The 6,246-nt window shown below is 40.1% G+C and overlaps 1 long non-coding RNA gene across 1 annotated transcript; it reads right to left on the minus strand.

Moving 5' to 3' along the window:
* Positions 1 to 2,680: 2,680 nt before the first annotated feature.
* Positions 2,681 to 6,246, minus strand: LOC126999594 (uncharacterized). Its single transcript, XR_007753454.1, has 3 exons — positions 5,643 to 6,246; positions 3,552 to 3,667; positions 2,681 to 2,833 (listed from the first exon to the last, which is right to left on the minus strand). It is a non-coding gene; the product is annotated as an uncharacterized LOC126999594 (long non-coding RNA).

The following is a 6,246-nucleotide window of genomic DNA, read 5'->3' on the forward strand; positions in this document are numbered from 1 at the left end:
CGTCCAGCCCGCCTCCGCAATTTAGAGTTTGATAGGGCGCTTTGGAACTGTATAACGATGGTGAACTTGTCAAGACATACATATTAGACCGTGCAGGAATGGAGTATGTGACTGATTTGGTGAGAAGAGAGCTACAAGATCCAGTTCAAAGGGAGCATTCCCGCACCCCGGGGTTGAAAGTGATTTTGACTTAAAGGTACTTGGCTACAGGAAAAATGCTGCAGTGTTCAAGTGATGAGTTAGGGGGTAAGCCAGAGTGGTGTAAGCAGGGTGATTGTGGAAACTCTGGCCGCCCTCAGTGACCCGTAGGTAGTCGGGAGGTTTATCCAGTCTCCCCTTGATAGGGTGGAGATCCGTGAAAAGCAAGCAGAATTCTACCAACTTGCCGGTGTTGTGGGAGTGATAGACTGCACCCATGTGAAAATAATGGCACCAAAGGAAAACGATGTAGTTTATGTCAACAGAAAAAAAAATAAACATAGCTTGAACATACAATTAGTGTTTGATGCCTTTGTTATTGATTAAAATGTGAAATATTGGAGTTAAGGAAAACAAAACATGGGAAAAAACTTTTATTTGTAGCAGAAAGGTACACACATGCAAATGAAAAAGATGACATTAAAATTGCATTAAAATGTCATTTAGAATATGATTTATAATTATTGCTGCCGGTTATTCATATTGAGATAATGGTGGTAAGAAAGCTTGTTAGAGACGTCTGCCAGTGTGAGGGAGGAGGAACGAAAGGTCGAGGTGACCACATCGTGAACATCATGACTTATGAGTGAAGTAAAACGAGGTTACTTGGTTTCTGTTTACAAAGTTCCAAGTGGAAAAACAACTATTGTGAATTCAGTGTATACTTTTCTGGAGTATTGTGTTTACTGAGTGAATTGGTGACCAATCTGTTGCTATTTGTGTCTTGCTTGAAGATATTCATCATTGGATTCAAAGCTATGGTATTAATGTGCAATAGTCATCATACCAAAATACGTAGTAATTAATTATATATGTCAACCTAATTATTTTCATGAGATCATGGTATAACCGCTGAAAACATAGCTTTTTTTTATCTTAGCTCCATTACAAATTCAGTATATAATAATTCATATATTCAATAAAGTAGTGGAATCCAGTTTTCAGCATCTTTTATTATTATGCCAATATTCTAAACACTCAGCTTGCAAACACGCTTAGGTTTATGTTGTCAGCTTGGGTCGGACTTAGGTGAACACTTTACCAAGTGACCTAAGATTACTCAATGCTACCTTATAGGTATACTACATCTTTGATTGTGAGTTCATCAGAGAGCACTGGAGAGCAGCATGAGTCTAATTAGGTGCTAATGAATATCCTGCCTGCATCACAGACTACATAAAATGCAAATGTGATCAGTGCCTAAAGGTGTTATAAGCTAATGATGGTAAATATATATATATATATATATATATATATATATATATATATATATATATATATATATATATATATATATATATATATATATATATATATATATATATATATAAAACTGTCTGCCATAATGTCCCTCCCACTTTTGAAGGCCAAATGACGCCCCTGATTGTAACAACGCATCTTGTAACACCCATGACTGGGTGCCGGTGCAAATCTCCTCATTTAACACCGAGAAATTAATCTAGGCTCTAGGGAACTCGGAAAAATCCAAGTTAGAGAGTGCTGGCTGTGGAGATTGAACCAGTGACCTTCGACATACAAAGCCATGTCTGTCAGTCGAGCCAATAAAGGTAAAGGTAAAGTTGGGGCATACGCTATAGCAGCGCGTGGCCTCGGTGCTCATCTCCGTAACATTGGGCCTTGAGCCTGTGGTGAGAGGGAGCCCATTACCCCGGGACACAGGGCCAGTGTGACATCCGGGCTACCACAGTTTCCCCAGGTAGTCATTTATCGACCAGCCCGAGAGGGAGGATGATCAGCTGGGTGAGCTGCACGCCGACTGCCCAGGCCGGGATTCGAACCCGGGCCCGCATAGAAGCCAGGCATGCTGACCACTGGACCACGGAGGCGTATTGGAGCCCAATCTCAAGTGAACCCACTCACAATGGCACACAATTTTTTTTTCCGGTAAATTTTGTGCTTTGAATGAATTTGCTAATCATTTCTGTCGAAAAACAGCACAAATTATTTTTCACCCCTTCCACCCTAACCTCCTCAGTAATAAAAAAAAAGTGACAAAATCATAGCCTTGAGGCAGTAATATTCAGCCCCAGCATCAAAAAATTATACTGCTGCCCTATGAAAGGCATCTCTTAACTCCGATGAAGTAGGTGGTGACTGGTGGAGCAGCTTCATTGTCATCCCTTGCAGTGGCAGGTGTCATTGGGCCAGCAGATGATGAAGCAGTGGCTGGTGTCATAGGGCCAGCAGATGATGAAACAGTGGCTGGTGTCATAGGGCCAGCAGATGATGAAACAGTGGCTGGTGTCATTGGGCCAGCAGATGATGAAGCAGTGGCTGGTGTCATTGGGCCAGCAGATGATGAAGCAGTGGCTGGTGTCATTGGGCCAGCAGATGATGAAGCAGTGGCTGGTGTCATAGGGCCAGCAGATGATGAAACAGTGGCTGGTGTCATAGGGCCAGCAGATGATGAAGCAGTGGCTGGTGTCATAGGGCCAGCAGATGATGAAACAGTGGCAGGTGTCATTGGGCCAGTAGATGATGAAGCAGTGGCTGGTGTCATAGGGCCAGCAGATATTGAAGCGGTGGCTGTTGCCGGAGCAGCTAATGGTATCTTTTCCACAAGTAATGAACAATGTGCTGGGATGGTCTCTAGCAATACTGATAAAGTGTGTATCTACAAAGAATATGAATTTAAGGGTAATTAATAAATTGTTTTAATAAGAATATAAAAGTTTTCGCCAAAAACATACAGGCCAGTCAATATTTCACTGCTGCTTGACTGTTGCTGCTGTCCTATCCCTAGTACATCATGTCAATGCTGAATGGCTCTGGTACCCCTTCAAATACATGAGACGAGCAGCCTATGATGTCATACACCAGTTTATCTACCACAGTTAATGTCATAATTATATAGGCAGGTGCCTGCGTATCTGTGGTGCCACATGTGTGGGGCACTCAGGTGCTGGGGAAAATGTCATTGTTATGATGGGGCAGGGGTAAACCAGTGTATGCTGTGAGGCCTTGGTGTGGAAGTTCCCTGCCTGAACTGTGCAGCTAATCCCCCATACAGTGAGGGCCTTTTTTACTCCCTCAGGGGCTGTGCAGCTGCGAGAGTGGTGTACATGAGTGTGAGTGTGTGAGTAAGTGTGTGCCTGTCTTGGCTAAAACCCTTCACTGGGGGAAGACAACCAAGGTATTTAGATAGATTGATAGTCATTGACGGATGAACATTAAAAAAATTTCTATATCAAATATGCAGTTCACTGCTATGAACTTATTAACTTTAAGCTGAAATAAAGGCATTGTGGCCAGTATAGCTGCATTCTGTGAGCACATAAAAACTAACTAATATATGTTTTACATTTAAAGACATAACAACTAAAAAAAATTACCAGTCTGCTGCTGCTCATTCTTGCACTTGGCAATGCAAGGCTTTGATTTTTGTTGTACGTTGTACCAACGCCTCTCACAGTCATCCTGCGTACGGGGTCCACTCCCAGGGAAGGCACTGTCAGGGTATAAATGTGAAGCAAGTTTCTTAATCGTTTCACTATGGCATGCTTTTTATTTCCCATAACTTCTCCAATAACATTTAATACATGCTGTGATGGAAAGCTAAATCAATACCAATATTATATTTACATGCATCATAAGACATTAACTTTTTAGTTGTTATGAACATGGCCATAAATACTACTTTTCTAAAATGCTTTTCTCTAAGTAGGAGGATATTACACAATACAGCTATACAAAAAAATTCAAAGCATTAATCTTAATTCCATTCTTTTGAGTACTTCTAACCTAACATTATATCACCAGAAACTGTTTGACCAATGCTATCAAAATAATATTTTAATCTTACTTTACCATTCTCATCAAATCTACCTATTCCGATATAGTCTTAACATAAAATATTTGTAAAAGTGTTGAGAGCCTGGCATGCCCAACCCACCCACCCCCCAAAAAAAAATCTAAATAAGGAATAAATAAAATAACAGGTAAATATGACTTGACTCTCTTATACTAACCCCCTTTCCACCCTAACAAACTTGGGGACCTACCATGTTAGGTTAGGACGTGTTTGGTAGGACACGTTTAGCAGGAGTTGGTTTAGTTATGTTAGATTGTTGAGGGAGTGGGGGTTGCAGCAGAAATGGTCATGATGATGCTATTCACATGGAGCAGTAGTAAAAAGTATGTCCTGTTTGGAAACTCTGTGGTTGTGTTTGTATACAAAAATACCCATTTGACGAGGTTAGGTTAGTTTGCAAGTTACTTGAATCATGGATATGTGAATATGTAACAAAAAAAATAAAAGCGTTAACCTTAATTTCATTATCTTGAGTACATTCCAATCTAACATTATATCACCATAATCTGTTGGCCAATGCTATAAATATACTATTTTAATCTTACTTTACCGTTCTCACGAAACCTACCTATTCCCATATAGTCTTGACATAAAGTGCTTGTAAAAGTGTCCATAGTCTGGCATGCCTAGCATCCCCCCCCAATAAAAATAAATAACAAACAAATAAAAATAAATAAAGAATAAAAAAAGGGCAAATATGCCTTAACTATCTATACCAACCCCCTCTTCCCCCCCAACAAACTTGGCATGCTAAGTTAGGATGTGTTCGGTAGGACGGGGCAGGTTTGGCACTTGGGGACCTACCATGTTAGGTTAGGATGTGTCAGGTAGGACAGGTTTAGCAGGAGTTGGTTTAGTTATGTTAGATTGTTGAGGGAGTGGGGGTTGTGGCAGAAATGGTCATGATGATGCTATTCACGTGAAGCAGTAGGAAAAAGTATGTTCTGTTTGGAAACTCTGTGGTTGTGTTTGTATACAAAAATACCCATTTGACGAGGTTAGGTTAGTTTGCAAGTTACTTGAATCATGAATATGTGAATATGTAACAAAAAAATAAAAGCATTAACCTTAATTTCATTATCTTGAGTACATTCCAATCTAACATTATATCACCATAATCTGTTTGACCAATGCTATAAATATACTATTTTAATCTTACTTTACCATTCTCACAAAACCTACCCATTCCCATATAGACTCGACATAAAGTACTTGTAAAAGTGTCCATAGTCTGGCATGCCTAGCATCCCCCCCCCCCCCCCAATAAAAAAAAAGAATAAACAAATAAAAATAAATAAAGAATGAAAACAGGGCAAATATGCCATAACTATCTATACCAACCCCCTCTTCCCCCCCAACAAACTTGGCATGTTAAGTTAGGATGTGTTCGGTAGGACAGGGCAGGTTTGGCATGGTTAGGTTTAGTTATGTTAGGTTGTTGAGGGAGAGGGGGTTGTGGCAGAAATGGTCATAATGAAACTATTCAGATACAGAATGAAAAGGTATGTTCTGTTTGGAAGGTCAGTGGTTGTGTTATTATGCAAAAAATACCCACTTGATTAGGTTAGGTTAGTTTGTAAGCTGATTGAACCATGAATATGTGATTACTAACCTTGTTACAGCTTCTGCCACTTCAGTCCACGCTCTCTTCTTATCCTCAGGGGTGATACTCTTCCCATAACACCCTCTGATTATACGTATTTTTTCTTGAATTTGATGTAAGAAGACCGTTTCATCTGGCGACCAATTAAACTTACTCCTTTTCTGCGCTGGTTCTCCGGCCCGTAGATCATTGGGGCAGATGACGTGGTTATGGTGCGGTAATTTCAGCAGAGCAAGTCGTGACGCAGGCGGGGAGATAAGGGTATTGACGAGTGACGGAGTAAAAACAGCCTTTGAGGCTGCTTCTATCTGCCACAAAACTCAGTATTTTCTTGTGTTTGCCATTTATTATGTTTCTGTTGTACATTTATACATCTTTTCTTTATTTTTCTTTTGAAATATATACTTAATTCATGTCGGATGTTTACGTTTTGCACGGAGGCGTCCTTAGCAACGAGCCCGCCATAAAGAAGAAGAAGAAGAAGATAATAGTAGCCAGGATTTGCTAATACCTACACTCAAAGTTGACGAGGATAGCTTTTACTCTTAATAATTTGAAACTATTAACTTTGATAGTAACTTTAAGAGTAAAAGTTAATAGCTCTCGAGGATAC

The sequence above is a fragment of the Eriocheir sinensis genome, chromosome 16, assembly GCF_024679095.1.
Source record: "Eriocheir sinensis breed Jianghai 21 chromosome 16, ASM2467909v1, whole genome shotgun sequence".
NCBI lineage: Eukaryota > Metazoa > Arthropoda > Malacostraca > Decapoda > Varunidae > Eriocheir > Eriocheir sinensis.